The 20334-nt window shown below is 46.7% G+C and overlaps 1 long non-coding RNA gene across 1 annotated transcript; it reads right to left on the bottom strand.

Annotated features, from left to right (window-relative positions):
- Positions 1–518: 518 nt before the first annotated feature.
- LOC135192864 (uncharacterized) lies at positions 519–3234 on the bottom strand. The gene is made up of 2 exons (XR_010309056.1): positions 2867–3234; positions 519–1999 (listed from the first exon to the last, which is right to left on the bottom strand). It is a non-coding gene; the product is annotated as an uncharacterized LOC135192864 (long non-coding RNA).
- Positions 3235–20334: the final 17100 nt, after the last annotated feature.

The following is a 20334-nucleotide window of genomic DNA, read 5'->3' as shown; positions in this document are numbered from 1 at the left end:
CAGTTCTGGGCCCCCCAGTTTAGGAGGGACATCGAGATGCTTGAGCGTGTCCAGAGAAGGGCGACGAGGCTGATGAGAGGCCTCGAGCACAAGCCCTATGAGGAGAGGCTGAGGGAGATGGGATTGTTTAGCCTGGAGAAGAGGAGGCTCAGGGGTGACCTTATTGCTGTCTACAACTACCTGAAGGGTGGTTGTGGCCAGGAGGAGGTTGCTCTCTTCTCTCAGGTGGCCAGTGCCAGAATGAGAGGACACAGCCTCAGGCTGCGCCAGGGGAAATTTAGGCTCAAGGTGAGGAGAAAGTTCTTCACTGAGAGAGTCATTGGACACTGGAATGGGCTGCCCAGGGAGGTGGTGGAGTCGCCGTCTCTGGGGCTGTTCAAGGCAAGGTTGGACGTGGCACTTGGTGCCATGGTCTAGCCTTGAGCTCTGTGGTAAAGGGTTGGACTTGATGATCTGTGAGGTCTCTTCCAACCCTGATGATACTGTGATACTGTGAATTGGGCTAACCATCACCTAGAGTCAGGTTCAGGGTTTATTCCCCCTGGAGTGTTAACCCTATACATTCCACCCCTTGGTTAGACTATTTCCACCTTCCTACAAACATTCTTCTTTTCCAAAGATAGGAAAATGTGTCCATGGATTAGGAGTTCTTAAGTCCTTCGTGGTCCCCGGCTGTATCCCAAGGTGATGTGTTTCTCTGGTCCCATGCAGGTTGGTGAGGTGAGGTGTGGGCAGGACAGGAACGTGGAAGAAGAGTCAGTGAAACAGGAACAGTTCTTGTGGGAACTCAGGAAAAAGTCTTTTCCCTCTGGAAGGAAACATCAGGAACAGTCTTTTGCTGTAGGGCATCAGGGAAACAGGTGTAGGTGAGGTGGCTGTAGACATCAGCTGGAGGGAAATCAGGAACAGTCTTTCACTGCAGGGCATCAGTGAAGAATCAGGTGCAGGGTTCTGGTGGACGCCTCATGGTGATGATGTAGAACTCCTCCGGATCGCTGCTGGTGTGGATTCTGTTGGATGCCATGTAGTGAGGGCATAACTAGAAAAACAACTTATAACCACTTATAAACTATAATACAATTAATATACAACTATGATACAAATATATACAACTATAATACAAGATAACATGGATTGCATGGAACCAACTTCGAGATTTAGACCTTTTCAGCCAAAGTGAGGTTTCTCTGGGGAACACACTCAATAGTACCTGTTTCAGGCATTACCCAGTATGTGTGACCAGGACCCTCTGCAGATACCACCCCTTTGACAGGTTTTCCTATGTTGGAGAATTCTTGTTAGCAGAGGACACAGAAATGATAAACATGAGCAACAGTTCTGAGAAACGTCCTCGGGACGCTGCTAGCCCAGGAAATCAAACTGTAAATAAGTGCGCACCCCACACACAGCTGCAGTGGGCAGAGTTAGATAGCCAAGGGGGCTGGAGTAGGTGGTCTGGAGGGCTGACCCTTAGAATGTTATATTAACCTATGCACGCATTACATGTAACCTTGCAATCATCACCTGTAACCAATCTTAATTTGAGCATGCCTCTTTCTAGAGTGCATATAAGTCACTGCATCACGGAAATAAAGTGGATTATGACCATCTAACCATATTGGTGAACAAAGAGTCATTTTACCCAGGTGCTCCACCGGCTAAACGCCAACAATTGGCGCCTGAACACTGAATCAGGTATTCGGGTCAGACCGAGGCAGGCCGGCAGCGGGAAGGACCGCATTCAAGAGGCCGGAGGGTTGGCAAAAAGGGGCCGATCATCCTGAGGATGTTTTTCGTATCGAAAAAACCATCGTCACCGGTGCCACCGGAATGGAGGGCATAGCTGAAAGAAGGGAGCGAATACTGGACATCCATGCCGTGGGTGGGTACTCCGAGTTAAACAGGTAACGCCGTGTGGCAACGGCCATGGCACTGTCCCCGCTGACGTGTTTTACTCTCCGGGAGTGACGTTCCGTCAGACTTGTTTAAGCTCTGTGGGCTGAGCACATTGGAGGTGTGAAAAATGGTACCCGTGTCAATAAAAGAATGGCAAAGCAGAATATAAGAAAATGAAAATATGTCACTATGTGAATGGCAGAGCAGGGAGTGTCTGAGCTAACTAAGCTGGAGACGTTGGAACCTACGAGAGATAACAGAAAGCGCTGTGAAGAGATAGCCCCCTGTGAATAGGGGACATGAACAAAACAGGGGTGTGCCAGAGCTAGCTGAGCAAGGCTAGGGATGAACGATAACAGAAAACACCATGAAATGGTAGATAAGAAGACCGTAAAGCAGGCAACTGTGAAGACACAAATAGCTGATTCACAAAGACACCTGAGGAAGACTCGTTACTTCAGCCTCACGACCACCAGAGAGAACCCCAGGAGGATTAGCACGCATGCGCAACAGTTCCAGGAAAAAACTGCAATCGTTTTCGGGAAATGATAAAATATGTATTACACTGCTTTGTGAATATGTATGTGAGCGGGAAATAAAAACCCTGCAGCTGCATGTGTACAGTGCGCAGCTGTGGAAATAAATTCCCCTGCGCCCAGCGCTGCTCCTTGCTTGCCAAAATAAAACTCCTTAAACTTATCTCTAAGTTTTTGGTGGCTCAATTTTAACAGAGGCTAGCGGACTTTATATCGGTCTAGCCGGAGCGCTGGGAGAGATGTGGGAGAGACGCGCTGGGGACTGAGTTGCTTCTGACTGTAGACCCGATAAAATCGCTCAAATCCGCCTGGCGAGACTTAAATCATTGCTTTAGCGGACGAAAAATCCCACCGGCAGGGCGATGGCTGCCGCGTATCACCGGGAACCGCCCCTCACCGACACCCTGTAATGGCGGCTGCCGGTAGCCACTCACCACCACTCCGTAATGGCGACTGTCGATAGCACTCGGCGGCGGCAAGCTGCGAAAGCTTCTCAGTTTGAAAAAGTTTTTTGGGACTGCCAAGGCGGCTCGTCTGCAGCCGTGAGTTGAATCTACTGTTGCGGCGAATCTGCCAGCTGCTGCGGCGCCTTCTTCTGCGACCGGTCGGGTCTGTTTAACTACCGAAACGCAGCCCCCCCACCGCGCCCCCACGCCCCCGCCAATGACAGCATGCGATGCAGGACAGAGAATTTCGGTTTTTAGCCGGTAACAGCACGTTACTGAAGGGACAGAGGCACGAAAAGCAGAGAGAAAAAAGCAACGGCAGAGGCGCCCGCGCCAGGGAGCTCGAACACCCCCCACCCCCCCGTCGCTTTCGTAGTCTCGCCGCCGGCAGTGCCCTCCCCCCCCAACTGCGGAGCTCAGCGGAGCCCATTCCCCGCCCCCACCTGCCCGCCCCGTGCTCGGCGGACCGTGCTCCGCAGCCGAGAACACGGACTGTCGGCTCTTTGCCTTGATTCTCTCGCTGTATGTCTGTCTTGAAGAGCCTGAGAAAATCAGTGGTTCGAAGTTTTCAGCGTAGATTGTATCTTAAGGTAATGAGGATAGCAAATATAAGGGAAGGCAGGAAACAACAACACGGTGGATGGGCTGAAACAGCTGGGGGCTGGGCAAGATGGAGAGCGGAGAATACTAGCGGCACTGGGGCTGGCCCCCCTCCTCCCCCCCCGGCTGCGGAGAGGCCCGTGGAGCCCCATCCCCGTCCCCCGCCTCCTCCTTCCCTCCGTTATCTCTCTTTACAGATTTTTTTTTCTCTCGCTGGAAGCAGCAGAGCCTTGGAATTGTTTTGAGCTGGAAACTTACTGAGGCCAGAGTCGGACCTCAGGAGATTGACTTACACACGGACTTGAACACAATGCCAAATGTCAGAAAGTTTATGGGGAAAAAAATAGTAAGAATAACGATAAAGACGTAGAACCATTTCTGCCCCTGTTACAGGCATGAATGCGCACAGGTGCATCTTTTTAGCCACCTGATAATGACAGTTTGCACTCAAAACGATAGCTAATAGTTCCTGACTGGGGTATTCACCCGTCACCTTACTGGTTAATTCCTTCTACAGACTAGGCACCCATTGCTCAATGGCAAGAAAGAAAGAGAGGGAAATTGCTAGGCAATAGCAGAGATGCCAGTCCCACTGACAATGAGTGGAAAATCATACAGACACAGAAAGCACCAAACAAGACAGACTAGCACACTGTGGCCGTTTGAGCTGATCCTCTAGCTCAGACATAGGGGAAAGATGAACATTCCAGGGATAGGCCACATAATAGCAACAATAGATAAATTAATATAATTTCATTGGAGCACCAAGAGCTTAATGTCTAGAAGCACAGCTTGTTCTTCCCCTTCTCCCGCTGGCTTCTGCTGCCTCAGCTTCGCCTATTTTCCCCGGCTGCTGTTTTGGCTACTGCTGCTTTTGCTGCTTTGCTGCCGCTTGACCCCTCCCCCATCTCCCTTAAGGTTATTGTATTGGGTTTTTTTTTCCTTCCTTCCTTCCTTCCTTCCTTCCTTCCTTCCTTCCTTCCCTCCTTCCCTAGTTATTATCTCTCTTTACATTGTTATACTTATACTATAAGAAAATACAATTCCGTCTTTCCCTGACTTTCAAAAAAAGGGGGGTCTGTGTTGTGAATTTCTTCCCGGGGGAGGGATCACCCAAACCCGGGACACACACTTATTACTAGAACTCAGATGCATTGCCTCTCTCAGCAAGAGCATGGGCACTGAAATCCACATTACAAGTCACTAACCAGATTCTAGACTAGGACAGGGAATGATAGAGCTTGTAGGCTAACGCCAGTCAGCTCCTTCCCCCCAATAAACTTGTTCAAACACATAAAGACAGGACTATTTTTGGAGGCCTTTTCTGATGGTACCATATTTTGGAGTATAGAAGTTTACTGAAGCAGCTGCTAATTACAATGGAATGAGCATTGTGACAATTCTGATTTTTTCTTTCTCTGAAGAATACCATGGTAGTACTATCTTATTGAAATTTCTTTGCTTTTTCTTGAATTTCCTTCATCTGATAGATTTTTAGAGTAAGATAAGTTAAGGATAAGGGTTTGTAGTATGACAATTTTGGGAATTTAGGATATAAGGATATTATGGGATGTTTTTTCTTGGGTACATCTGGGCATCATTGAGAAAACAAAAAAAAAAAAAAAAAAGGGGAGAAAATGGGTTTAGAGGATAGCAGAAGAAAATTTTCTTTTTTCAAAATTTCTGTAATGACATTATACAGTCCAGGCCAGTGAATCTGTTAGCCCAGGCAAAGAATATGTCTGCATTTGTTCTTGTATTTGCTTGTGTTTGATCATTTATCTTCACAGGCCTTGATGAAGACCAACCTGATTATGACTAACCTGTTTTTTCCTAAAGTGAGCAGAAGTCTTGCTCAGATGGCAGTATTGTGGAAAGGACTTGAAAGGAGTACTAACATGATGATTATGTGTGTATGGAACATAAGGTTTGGATCACGGCTAACGAACTTGGGTATTTTCATGAGTTTTCAGTGATTGTGGTTTAATGGAATAGATTCAGTTTAGCTCCTTTTGTAAAGGCCAAGCCCACTCAAATTGGCACAAGATGGCAATGTGGCTTTTGTCTCTTGCAAGGGCCCTGCAAAAGATAAAAAACACTGTCCTAAATTCTAAAAGCAAATGAAGAACTGTGGGGAAAGGCCTAATAGAATAGCCTGAAAGCAACATCTAGGGCATATCTTTGTATTGTATTTAGAGGTTAGTAGTTCTTAAGCACAATAGACAGACACAGCTCATAGCTAAGGAGTGTGATGAGAACATCAAGATTTCTGAGAACTATAGAGTGAATCCAGAACTATGGGAGTCTGAGGAGAAATACTGGACAGATGAATGATCTGCGAATCTACAAGTCGATTGCCACACAGAGCCAGCGAAGATGTGGCACACCTGCACTCTCCTGTGTCTGTGATCTTTGTCTCGACTTTTGGGTTTTTGAACAAATGACTTATTGTTGCTTGCAGAAATAGCTTTTGGGATTGTTAGCTAAGCTTGGGTTGTTAGCTTGCCAGACTAATGCTACTGATGAAAGCTCTAACAGATTTATTATCTTTCTGGTTTTAGCACTATTGATTTGTAGCTGTATCATTTACCCCTGTGTTGAACAGCCTATGTAAGTTGAAAGATCAGCCCAGGTTGCTCAAAAGAAAGAGAGGGAATTGTTGGAGAATTCTTGTTAGCAGAGGACACAGAAATGATAAACATGAGCAACAGTGCTGAGAAACGTCCTCGGGACGCTGCTAGCCCAGGAAATCAAACTAAATAAGTGCGCACCCCACACACAGCTGCAGTGGGCAGAGTTAGATAGCCAAGGGGGCTGGAGTAGGTGGTCTGGAGGGCTGACCCTTAGAATGTTATATTAACCTATGCACGCATTACATGTAACCTTGCAATCATCACCTGTAACCAATCTTAATTTGAGCACGCCTCTTTCTAGAGTGCATATAAGTCACTGCATCACGGAAATGAAGTGGATTATGACCATCTAACCATATTGGTGAACAAAGAGTCATTTTACCCAGGTGCTCCACTGGCTAAATGCCAACATTCCCCCACCCGAAGCAGGAGCATCCCACACAGTTTTCCCCAGTAGATTCCTTTCACAGACTACAGGAACTCCATCTCCCTCAACTATGGGCAGTAGGGCAGACTGAGCAGGACCAGCTCTGTTAACTGATCCCCTGCTGTTCACCAGCCAAGTGGTTCTGCAAGGTGCTTCTCCCAGTTTTTGTGAGTTCCACCTCCCATAGCCTTCAGGGTGGTTTTCAGCAGGCCATTGTGTCGCTCAACCTTTCCTGCAGCTTGTGGGTAGTATGGGATGTGATAAACCCACTCTATCCCATGCTCTTTTGCCCAGTTGCTTACAAGGTGGTTCTTGAAATGGGTCCCGTTGTCTGACTCTGTTCTCTCTGGGGTACCGTGTCTCCACAGGATGTGGCTCTGCAGACCCAGAATAGTGTTACGGGCAGTACCATGAGGTACTTGCTAGATTTCCAGCCACCCAGTGCTTCCCTCCACCATGGTTAACACATACTGCTTGCCACTGTGAGACCAAGGCAGAGTGATGTAATCAATCTGCCAGGCCTCCCCATACTTGTATTTTGACTACTGTCCCCCGAACCACAAAGGCTTCATGTGCTTAGCTTGCTTTATGGCAGCACAGATGTCACAGTCATAGATAACCTGAGCTATGGCATCCATGGGTATTTCCATGGACCTGCCTTGGGCCCACTGGTATGTGGCATCTCTTCCTTGGTGGCCATAAGAGTCATGTGCCCACCGAGCTAGGAACAGTTCATCTTTGTGTTTCCAGTCCAGGTCTATTTGGGAGATGTGGGCAGCCAAGTCACCTTGGTGGTTATGCTGTTGCTCTTCAGTGGCTCTGCTCTTGGGGAAGTGAGCACTGATGTGTCTGATTTTAACTGTTAGCTTGTCCAGGTGTGCAGAAATGTCTTGCCAGAGGTCAGCAGCCCAAATAGGCTTCCCCTTTCTCTGCCAGTCATTTCGCATCCATTCCTTCAGCCATCCCCATAAGGTGTTTGCTACCACCCACGAATCAGTGTAGATGTAGAGCATTGGCCACTGTTCTCGTTCTGCAATGTCCAGGGCCAGCTGGATGGCTTTTACCTCAGCATATTGGCTGGATTTGCCTTCTCTGTCTCTTGCCTCTGCAACCCTGCGTGTAGGGTTGCAGGAATAGGGGAATGGCTTGTTAGCAAGGAATAGTTGCCCAAGACGAAACAAATACAGCATGCAATGTGTGGGTCAGACAGACCTCAGAAGAGAAAGATAAGTAGGATCCTGCGGTCAGGACTACTCAGATAGTTGCATAGCAACATATATCAAGGAGTAGAGAAAGTAATGAAGAAAGTAGAAACAGCGTCTTTCGCCTGAGCAGAGTGTTAGCCAATCATGTAGTAGATGCTAACTTTCTTGCTGTAATTCTAACCAATCGGTGATTAACATGCTAGCCTTTCTGAGACAATATATACCTGCCTATTTTTCTAATAAAGTGGAATTTTGGCTTGCATCAAGTCGTTGCCCCATCCCTTCGTTGCGGCAAATGGTGACTCCCGATGTGATATCGGTGCTTATCATCTGGGATGTGAGAAATATATATTTGATCTGATCAGTTTGTGGCAAGAGGCCACAGACAGGGAGGAAGGGGGGTTTTGAGTGGAGCTGCACTCCTCCTTGCACAGCCATCACAAATGCATACACTTGGCTTAAGATAACAGCAATAAATAATTAGAAACTAGAAAGACTGGTGGAGAAGGGAGGCAGGTGGAAGAGACAGCCTTTGTGCATGAGCAAACAGAGGACTAGTTTGGAGTTCATGGAAAGGACACTTGAGGAAGACCCCTTACTTCATCACTGAATACCACCAGAGGGACCACCGGATAAAAAGAGACATGCGTGGAAGAGTGTGCTAGTTTGAAGCAAGCTGGAATGTTTTGGTACAAAAACTAGATAACGGGCAGTGAAATGAAAACAATTGATGTCAACTTCTCTCACAGTCTCGCTGAGAACTCTGGGAAGAAGAAAGACTTTTTCTCCATTTTTGTCTCTCTCTCTTGCTTTGGCCTTAGACCTGGTCACATCTCATTAACCCTGCTCCTACTAACCCTGCTCCCTAACCTCTTGGCTGCACCTCTTTTCTTCCTGAGGACTGGGGTAAGGTTGAGGGGACCGGGGGGAGGTGTTGGGGTGGTTTGAGAGCCCCTCCTGGGGACTCAGGTTTCTGGGAGGGGAGTTGTGCTTTTGTATTGTTTATCCTTTGTATATTTCTGTATATAATTGTATATAACTGTATATATTGTAAATAGCTGCTTGTAAATTCTGCTAGCTGTAAATAAATTGCTTCATCTATATTCCCAGGGTCCGTCTGAGTTAGCTGGGGCAAATTCAAAAGTGTGGAGGGGCGGGGTAACCCCCAAACCATCACAAAGAGACACCTCCCATTCTTGGAACTGATAAGGAAAACCCAACCTTTTCTTAGAATTAGTAATGAATATGGAATAGAATAGGATATAAAAAGAGAAAACTGAAAACAAAAGGTGTGCGATAGGGTAGAGCAGAGCCTCCCCATGCACCCAGGCCTGTACATTGCTTGATTCCTGCAACTCTATTAAAGCCTTATTTTGCATGAATGCAAGTTTATGCCAGTTATTTATGACAGGGATATGAGGACAACCGGCCGCGAGCCTCTGGGAACTGAAAGCTGCTGAAAGGAAGCAGATTGCGGGCCCACACTTCATCACCTCCTCGAGATTGGTAGGTGAGCTCAGAGGAACTTAAACATGGGGAATCAAACCTCATGTGAAGAAAGGGACGTCTATAAGCTCATGAAAGAATTTGTATATGAACATAAGAAAGAGATATCCGGTTATGAGCTGGAATTACTTATGAGATGGGTCAAGGATAAATTCCCTGACACTACAGAAATTACGATTTTTGAGTCAGAACTATGGGACAAAGTAGGGGTCTGTTTATGGGATCTTTCTACAAATGGTGATTTAGAAGCACAGTGCTTGCTTGCACCGTGGCGAAGGGTGTTTGAGGCTGTTAAAGAACAGGAGGGGAAGTCGGGGAGAGCATTTAATCCCTTAGACCTAAAGAAGGGAATGCAGACGAATGCTTCGATTCAACCCTCTGCCCCTCCCCTGCCTTTGATGCTAAGGACTCGCCTACCCTACCAGCACCTAAGCCGCGAGTGCGATTTAAGCCCACTGTGGGAACTTCGCAATCAACATCATTTAGTGAAGATCCTTTTGAGTTAGATCCCTTCGATCCCGAAGAGGAACCAGACCTGTATCTACCAGATGGTCATGTGATGGTTTGGGCTCTTACCCACCCCCCCACACTTTTGGAATTGCCCCAGCTAACTCAGATGGCCTCTGGGAATATAAATGAAGCTATTTATTTTACAGCAGCAAATATACAAGCAGCTATTTACAATATATACAGTTTTATACAGAAATATACAAAGGATAAACAATACAGAAGCACAACTCCCCTCCCAGAAACCTGAGTCCCCAGGAGGGGCTCTCAAACTACCCCAACACCTCCCCTTGCCCTCTCAACCTTACCCCAGTTCTCAGAAAGAAGAGAGGTGCAGCCAAGAGGTTAGGGAGCAAGGTTAGTGGCAGCAGGGTTAATGAGATGTGACTAGGTCTGAAGGCAAAGGCAGAATGAAAAACAAAATGGAGAATGTTTTACTTCTTCTTCCCAGAGTTCTCAGCGTGACTGTGAGCGAAGAGACACAATTGTTTTTCATTTCACTGCCCATTATCTAGTTCTTTTACCAAAACATTCCAGCTTGCTTCAAACTAGCACAGGTCATGATCCTCGTGTGGTGTGGGCAGCAATTAAACAACGAGCTTTAGATGAAGGGGATGCCAACATGGCAGGGTGTATCACAATTCCGCCCCGACCTGCCACAGTACCAGCCCGCTTTATCGCAGTGCCAGTGATCTATCCAGGGCGTGGCAGCAACCCTCAGTGGGAAGCTCTCAGCTTTTCAGTTACCAAAGAGCTGCGCCGTGTTGCCGCTGATAATGGACTGGACTCACATTATTTTGCAGGATTGCTTGAGTCCATTTGTGAAAGTTACGTTTTAACACCTTATGATTTGAAGACAATAGCTAAATTGCTTTTAAATTCTTCTCAATACATGTTTTGGGAGTCGGGATGGCGTCAGAGTTTAGAAACTGTTTTACAAAGGTTTGCAGCGGGGAATAATCCAGCCCTGCAAGCCTTAACTATGGATCATTTGATGGGTACGGGGCCGCTAGCCGATCCCGTCGCTCAGGCAAGAGATTGTCCGAGAGAAGCTCTGGACGCCACTAAGGAGGCTGCTAAGCGAGCGCTCCTTAAGATTCCAGATACCCGTAAACCCCAAAAGGCTTTTACGACTATTATGCAAGGACCAAAGGAGTCGTTTATGGACTTCGTAGCAAGATTGCAGGAAGCTCTTGGAAAGCAGGTTGAAAACGAGGAAGCTAGGGAGATTTTACTTCAACAATTAGCAATTGAAAATGCCAATGTGGACTGTAAGAAGTTGCTGAAATCGTTACCGAATCCAAAACCCTCCCTGGTTGAGATGATGGAAGCTTGTAATCGCTTCGGGACGTCTGATTTTAAATGCGAGACTACGGCGGCTGCTTTTGCCGCTGTAAACACAGGGGGGAGGGCGATTGTCTGTTTCGGCTGTGGGAAGCCAGGTCATATTAGGAAGAACTGTAATGCTCAAAAGGGGCAAGTGAATAAGCTTATATCAATATGCCCCCGGTGCCAGAAAGGTCGCCATTATGCAACTCAGTGCCACTCTAAATACGATAAACAAGGGAAGCCGCTTCTGGGAAACTGGCGGAAGAGCGTGAAACGGCGCCATGCTCCAACACTAATGATCCAGCTGGCGTACAAGCTATCTGAACGCCAATTTGCGGCTTGCAACGAGCCACAACAGGCAGTGCAGGACTGGACTTGGAAACCAAACACGCAGTGACCTTACTCGATTCTTCGGTTCACTTATTAGACACGAACTTTCAGGGACCTTTGCCAAAAAATACAACAGCTTTGATTTTGGGAAGATCGTCAACTACCCTGACTGGTCTTTTTGTATTACCAGGAGTTATTGATAGTGATGCAAAGGAAGTGAAAATTATGGTTTGGACACCACTCCCTCCCTGTACAATTGCAAAAACCAGTCGTATAGCTCAATTGCTTTTACTTCCTAGGGATCCATTTAATCCTCAAACAGTGAAGAAACGTGAAGGAGCTTTTGGTTCAACAGGACTTCCAGAGGTCTATTGGACTCAGTCAGTGTCTAATGAAAGACCTATACAGAAATGCATAATGAAAAAAGCACACCAGCAGGTTGTTTTAAATGGCATTATTGATACTGGTGCTGATGTCACTGTTATTTCTTTGGCCAAATGGCCCCTGATATGGCCACTGGCAAAAATCTTACAGCCGCTGTCAGGAATAGGGGATGTGGGGAAAAGTCAGCAGAGTGTGGAATTTATACAGATTGTTGGGCCTGAGGGAAGGATTGCAACTGTTAAGCATTTTGTGTTGCTGGTACCTATGGTCCTGTGGGGGAGAGATGTCCTGTCGCAATGGGGTCTCACATTGGAAACACATTTTTAGAGAGGGCCGCTGATGGGTGCGATACCCCAAAATTATCTTGGAAAATACAAATTCCTATATGGGTAGACCAGTGGCCCCTTCCTGAGGAAAAGCTTCACTCCTTGGAACAGTCAGTACAGGAGCAGCTAGAGCAAGGGCACATAGTACCTTCTTTTAGTCCCTGGAATACTCCTGTTTTTGTGATTCAAAAACGATCTGGCAAATGGCATCTGCTTCATGATTTAAGAAAAATTAATGATGCTGTGGAATCCATGGGAGCATTGCAACCAGGGCTCCCCTCTCCCACAATGATTCCTAAAAATTAGGCTTTAACTGTCATAGATTTGAAAGATTATTTTTTTAGCATTCCTCTTCACCCTGAAGATGCTCCTCGGTTTGCCTTTTCCATCCCAAGTGTTAATATGCAAGCACCTCTAAAGCGTTATCAATGGACTGTATTACCACAGGGAATGAAAAATAGCCCCACAATTTGTCAATGGTATGTGGCTAAAGCATTATCTCCAGTACGTGAGCAATTTCCTCAGGTATTGCTGTATCATTACATGGATGATTTGCTTATTGCTGCCAAAGATCCATTTGACATGGAATGGGCGGTACAGGAGGTTTGTGCAGCCATTGAAAAAGCCTGTCTTTGTATCTCTGAAGATACAGAGAATTGAACCTTGGCAATACCTGGGATGGAAAATAAGAGCTCAAACAATAATACCTCAGAAGGTTCAGCTGCAAACTCAAGTGAGCAATTTGCATGATGTTCAAGAACTACTAGGTTCTATAAATTGGCTATGGCCTCTTCTGGGTATTTCTAATTCTGATTTGACCCCACTGTTTGAACTCCTAAAAGGTGACATTAATTTGTCTGCCCCCCGCTCTCTGACTCCAGAAGCAAAGGAAGCCATTAAAAAAATTTGTGAAGCTATACAATCACGACAGGCTCATCGTTGGGACCCTGACTTGCCACTATTTCTGATAATTTTGTGGGATGATATTAAACCTTTGGGTCTCATCTGTCAATGGGATCTGAGCCTGAAAGATCCATTGCTACTTCTTGAGTGGGTCTTTTTACCTCATCAGTCTTCAAAAACTATTTATTCCCAGACAGAAATGTTTGCTCATATTATCATGAAAGCCAGGAATAGGGTAGTTACCCTAACAGGCAAACAATTTTCAATTATCACAGTATCACAGTATCACAGTATCACCAAGGTTGGAAGAGACCTCACAGATCATCAAGTCCAACCCTTTACCACAGTGCCCAAGGCTAGACCATGGCACCAAGTGCCACATCCAACCTTGCCTTGAACTGCCCCAGGGACGACGACTCCACCACCTCCCCAGGCAGCCCATTCCAGTGTCCAATGACTCTCTCAGTGAAGAACTTTCTCCTCACCTCGAGCCGAAATTTCCCCTGGCGCAGCCTGAGGCTGTGTCCTCTTGTTCTGGAGCTGGCCACCTGAGAGAAGAGAGCAACCTCCTCCTGGCCACAACCACCCCTCAGGTAGTTGTAGACAGCAATAAGGTCACCCCTGAGCCTCCTCTTCTCCAGGCTAAACAACCCCAGCTCCCCACTTACAGATGCTTATTTTATCTGGCTGATGCAGAATTCCTTACCATTTCAAGTGGCAGTCCAGGGGTATGTGGGTCAGTTTTCAAATCATTCGCCACCCCACAAATTGTTTCATTTATCTTTTGCTCTGGTAGAGGAACCTAAGAGAAGCTTTCAACCATTGGATGCAATTACCTTTTTTACAGATGGGTCAGGAACATCACAAAAGTCAGCTATAGTTTGGTGGGATGTCAATATGCAATGTTGGAATTCAGATGTTTCTCTACATCCAGGTTCTCCTCAAATAGTGGAACTAGCAGCAGTAACACGTGTGTTTCAATTACATCACAATAAGCCTTTCAATTTAGTTACTGATTCTGCCTATGTGGTAGGGATTGTTATGCGTGCTGAAGCTGCTGCACTTAAAGATGTTTCCAATCCTTACCTTTTTGATTTGTTGCAGAAATTGATTTTTCTTTTAAATAACAGACAACATTCATTTTTCATTATGCACATTAGATCTCATACTGACCTCCCAGGATTTCTTGCAGAAGGGAATCGCCAAGCAGACTTACTAACTTTACCAGTTTTGACTTTACCTGATCGAATGGCTCAGGCCAAGCTCAGTCACATGTTTTTTCATCAAAATGCAAAGGGCTTAAGAAGGCAATTTGAATTGTCTGCTCAACAAGCAGCAGATATCATTGCATCCTGCCCAGATTGCCAACATACCATTGTGCCTACAGGTAGCGAAGGTGTTAACCCTCGTGGATTAAACAGCTTAGAAATTTGGCAATCAGACATTACCCATGTTCCTGATTTTGGATTATTTAAATATGTACATTCTTCTATTGATACCTTTTCTGGAGCATTATATGCCTCCTGTCACAAAGGAGAAAAAGCAAAGGATGCAAAAAAGCATTTTCTTAGGGCCTTTGCCATGTTAGGAGTGCCTCGAGCTATTAAAACTGATAATGGTCCTGCATATATTTCTCAATTCTTACAAAGCTTTTTTTCAGAATGGGGAATTCGGCATGTCACTGGGATTCCACACTCCCCTACAGGGCAATCTATCATTGAGAGATCACACCAGTCTTTGAAATCTCTTTTGCAAAAACAAAAAGGGGGAGGGGGGATTTCAGTGACACCTGAAGAAAGATTACAAAAGGCACTCTATGTTTACAACTTTTTGAATTGCACAAGGACGGATGATACTCCGCCAATAGTGCGACATTTTGGAAATAATTGCCTTTTTGAGCTTCAGGAAAAGCCACCAGTTTTAATTCATGACCTAGAATCAGGTAAAGTCAGAGGTCCTTATCCTTTAATAACATGGGGAAAAGGATATGCTTGTGTCTCCACAGAGTCAGGTCCTAGGTGGATACCAGCAAAATATGTTTGTCCTTACAAGGGATCGATTCAAGAAGATCAGACGAACAAGGACAAAATAACAGCCTTGACTCCAGGATGAAAGTTGCAGTTATTGTGATCTTGGGAATATGGGAGGTTGGATTAGGTGTTAGTTTCTTTTATGTTTTCAAAAACTAATGTTTGGATTACTTTAGTTAATGTCACTGAATTAGAATTGCTTTGTTTAGTTATGGTCACTCTTTAGAATTTATTTTTTATAAAACTTTTTGTGGGATGGGGACTAATTGGATTTATTTGTAGTATGTAAAAATGCTTTGTTATGTATTGCTTATAATATTCTTGCTACTTATCTTGCTACTATGTATTTTGCAGTGTATTTAATGAGTGATTGGTTGTGCTACTGTTAGGTTCTCCTTTGTACAACAAAAAGGGGGAGATGCAGGAACAGGGGAATGGCTTGTTAGCAAGGAATAGTTGCCCGAGACGAGACAAATACAGCATAGACCTTGGGCATGCAATGTGTGGGTCAGACAGACCTCAGAAGAGAAAGATAAGTAGGATCCTGCAGTCAGGACTGCTTAGATAGTTGCATAGCAACATATATCAAGGAGCAGAGAAAGTAACGAAGAAAGTAGAAACAGCGTCTTTCACCTGAGCAGAGTGTTAGCCAATCATGTAGTAGATACTAACTTTCTTACTGTAATTCTAACCAATCGGTGATTAACATGCTAGCCTTTCTGAGACAATATATACCTGCCTATTTTTCTAATAAAGTGGAATTTTGGCTTGCATCAAGTCGTTGCCCTGTCCCTTCATTGCGACATAGGGTTCCAGACAACAGCCTTCCATCTCCGCTTGCTGCCCACAAGACGGCAGGATCCATCTGCAAACAGAGCATATCCCTTTTCCTCATCAGGAAGGTCACTGTATGGGAGGGCTTCCTCGGCACGGGTTCCTGCCTTCTCTTCTGCTGGCTTTCCAAAGTCAGTGCTCTCTGGCCAGTTGGTGATGACCTCCACAGTGCCTGGGCGCTCGAGGCTCCCCATCCTAGCTCTCTGAGTTATCAGAGCCATCCACTTACTCCAAGTGACATCTGTGGCATGGTGCGGACTCAGGACTGGAAGCCTTGGAGCCAAAAGGAATAGTGACTCTGTCCCAATCACCTCAGAAGCAGCTCTAACTCCCTCATAGGCAGCTAGGATTTCCTTCTCTGTGGGGGTATAGTTGGCCTTTGTACGCCTTGCTCCAGAACCTGAGTGGGCGGCCTCGTGTTTCATCAGGAGCTTTCTGCCATAAGCTCCAGCTAGGATCATTCTCACCAGCTGCTGTGTAGAGAATGTTCTTAATCTCTGAGCTGGTACAGACTGGTCCCAAGGCCATGGCATGGACCACCTCTCGTTTGATCTGGTCAAATGCCACCTGCTGTTCAGGTCCCCACTCAAAGTTATTCCTCTTTTGTGTGACATCAAAGACGGGTTTCACAATTTGACTGTACCCGGGAATGTGCATCTTCCAAAAATCCCAGAAACCCCAGGAAGGATTGTGTCTCCTTCTGGTTAGTGGGTTCCACCATAGTGGCCACTTCGTTCATCACATCCATAGGGATGTGGCGTCGGCCATCCTGCCATCGAACTCCCAGGAACTGGATCTCTCTGGCAGGCCCTTTCACTTCGCTCCTCTTAATGGCAAAACCAGCATCCAACAGGATATTAATGATCTTCTCACCCTTCTGGATGACCTCCTCTGCTATCTCACCCCATACAATGATGTCATCAATGAATTGCAGGTGTTCAGGAGCTCCACCCTTCTCTAGTGCAATCTGGATGATGCTGTGGCAGATTGTAGGGCTGTGCTTCCACCCTTGAGGCAGTCTGTTCCAGTGGTACTGGACTCCTCTCCAGGTGAAGGCAAACTGTGGCCTACGTTCGTCTGCAACGGGGATGGAGAAAAAGGCATTAGCAATGTCGATTGCGGCATACCATTTGGCCTCCTTTGATTCCAGTTCATACTGGAGCTCCAGCATGTCAGGCATGGCTGCGCTGATTGGAGGAATCACTTCGTTCAGGCCTCTGAAGTCCACAGTCAGTCTCCAACCCCCATTCTCCTTCCACACTGTCCATATCGGGCTGTTGAAGGGCGAGTGGCTCTTGCTGATGACAAGCTGCTGCTCCAGGCAGCGAATCAGCTGCTGTATGGGCAGTAGGGAGTCTCAATTGGTGCAGTATTGCCTGTGGTGAACTACACAAGAAGCAATGAGTAACTTAACATCTTCCACCTTGTGGGTACGAACCATGGAAGGGTCATCTGACAGGCCAGGCATGATAGACAGCTGCTCTTTGTCTGCAGTCTCTACAGCTGCTATGCCAAATGCCCACTTGTTCCCTTTCGGGTCTTTAAAATACCCTTCCTGCAGAAAGTTGATCCCCAGGATGCAAGGTGCATCAGGGCCAGTTACTATGGTGTGCTTCTCCCACACATTCCCGGTGAGGCTTATCTCAGCCTGCAGCACAGTCAATTCTTGAGACCCTCCTTTGACTCCTGAAATTGTAATGGTTTCTGTCCCCCTATAGCTGGAGGGTATCAGAGCGCATTGGGCACCAGTGTCTACCAAAGCTCTATACTTCTTGGCTTCAGAAGTGCCAGGCCATTTCACAAACACATCCCAATATACTCTCTTATCCCTATTCTCTGTCTGGCTGGAGACAGGGCACCTCTAATGCTGGGCCCTGTGACCACAGGAAGCACATGGACCAGAATTACTGGCAGGACCACCCCTTGGGTGAGAGGGTTGCCTGCGGGACACTGGAGCAATCCCTCTTCTGGAGGAGTTATTCTCTGTGTTTGTCCCCTGCAGTTCCCTCACTCCAGCCCATAGAGCTGAAGTGGGCTGGCCATGCCATTTGTCCATGTTTTCCCCATGTTCACACAATGTTCTCCACAGTGAACCCCTGGATGTTCCCTGTCTGCTTTGGACTGGCCTCCTATGGGGAGGAGGAGGAGGAGTACAGCGGTGTGTGCACCTAACAGCTGAGACCTGTACCCATCCAGAAGGTAAAGAGTAATCATCCTCTGCCTTCTGCAGTTCAGAGACAGAGGCTTTCAGCTCATTTATCTCCTAGGTAAGGGTTTCCACAGCTGAGATCAGGGCCTTCCTGGAGACCCTGTCCTCATACTGCCTCAGGTGATTAACAAATTCCCTGATAGTTGGAAGATTGTTGGGGTCTCTGCCCAACAGCAGTGCTCACAGTGTGTGCGCATATGTGGAAGGGGCACGCTGGGTCAGTTTCTTTAAGAGGGCTGGCTTCATGCGGACATCATCAGGGTCCGGGGACATCTGGCCATCTCCATAGATTATCTCCTGTACAGCCATTTGCCTCAGGTACGTGATCCCCTGTTCCATATTTGCCCACTTAAGGGGATGGAAGATCATGTCATCCTTGGAGGGATATCTGTATCTCACAGCTGTGAGGAGTCCGGCCCAAAGTGTTTGTACGCCATCCAGCCTCCCCAGCTCTTCATCTACACCCCCATCCCTCGACAAGGACCGCAACTGCTTAGCCTCCCTCTGATCTAGGTCCACAGTTTCTGCTCCTCCATCCCAGCAGCTCAAAAGCCAGGCTAAAAGGCTTTGACTGTTGGCCCTTGCATATTCCTGCCTTGTCTGTCCGATTTCCTTTCTGGGCATAGAGCTGATAACTATAACTCCATTATCACATCCATTGCCAGCTGGTGCATGTTGGTGGGGGGTACTGGTTCCCTGAGAGGTTCCTTGCCCTGGGTCTGTGTTTGGGGAAGAGCTCGTGGTTGTTTTTGTCTGCCGCTTGGTGACAGGGGCCACAGCGACAGGGCTTGGCTGAGGGGGCAGGGTCCGTGGTGCAGCCTGGGGTGAAGCTCTGGGCGGGACCTGGGGCAGAGCTGCACTCGGGGCAGGAACTACCTGGCCTGTCAGACTGGTCTGGCCAGTCTGACCAGCCCCACCCCTGCAGCTGCAGCCACAGGAGCTGCAAGCACCGGGCAGGCCACCCCTCCCCCTAAATGTTGTAATGGCCACGGCTACATGCGTTTTTCATGTGTTCCAGCTCAGAATTGTAATGTACCCACCTTGGACCACATTTAAACACAGTGCAGCAACGGCTATCAAGTACCATTTTTCCATGCTTCAGAAAGATTTCTAAACACCGTTAGATTTCCAACAGAATTCAGGAAATATGCATACACCCGCTGTCGTGGAACGCAGTTTCACGGGAAATTCATGGGGAAAACACGTGAGGCTGACTTGTAAAGAACAAGTAATTTATTGCTAAAATGCGAAGATTCCCCTCCCGAGAACTAAGTTACCCACGTGAATTCTTTGATGAGGCTAGAGTAACATTTCAGAAAATGGTAAATAAAAGAGAGTCTACGATTCTTTAAAGTTGTTCAGTCTTGATTTTTCAGAGTTCATCAGTCTACTCACAGTCAGCAGCTTAGCAGGGTTTCGGAGCACCACTAGGGCATTGTCCCTTTTCCCCGGCCAGGATCGGGTCCAAGCAGGCCCTCGGCCTCTGAGGATCAGGCGTCAGCAGTCTTACGCCGGGCTGAGGCCGAAACAGGCAAGCATGCTGGAGCAGACTGATCAGCCGGAACGGGCCGCAGGCAGGTAGCTGGCTGGTAGGTTGGTAGCTCGCAGGGTATAGTAGCGGCAGCGTATGCCGATCCAGGCAGACACACCATTTTATAATGTTCAAAAGAGGTGTGCTCACCAGTTCTGACAATTTTTAAGATATTTTTACAGATTGGTACAAAGTTATAATCAACCTGTATAATTGGACAATTCTAACCAAAAACAACTGTGATGGTTTGGGGGTTACCCCGCCCCCCCACACTTTTGTATTTGCCCCAGCTAACTCAGACGGACCCTGGGAATATAGATGAAGCAATTTATTTACAGCTAGCAGAATTTACAAGCAGCTATTTACAATATATACAGTTATATACAATTATATACAGAAATATACAAAAGATAAACAATACAAAAGCACAACTCCCCTCCCAGAAACCTGAGTCCCCAGGAGGGGCTCTCAAACCACCCCAACACCTCCCCCGGCCCTCTCAACCTTACCCCAGTTCTCAGGAAGAAGAGAGGTGCGGCCAAGAGGTTAGGGAGCAAGGTTAGTAGGAGCAGCGTTAATGAGATGTGACCAGGTCTAAGGCAAAAGCAAGAGTGAGAGACAAAAATGGAGAAAAAGTCTTTCTTCTTCCCAGAGTTCTCAGCGTGACTGTGAGAGAAGTAGACACAATTGTTTTTCATTTCA

This window comes from Pogoniulus pusillus, chromosome W (assembly GCF_015220805.1).
Source record: "Pogoniulus pusillus isolate bPogPus1 chromosome W, bPogPus1.pri, whole genome shotgun sequence".
NCBI classification, from domain to species: Eukaryota; Metazoa; Chordata; class Aves; order Piciformes; family Lybiidae; genus Pogoniulus; species Pogoniulus pusillus.
Note: the sequence above shows the minus strand (reverse complement) of the source record. Positions and strands in the feature narration are given on the sequence as shown.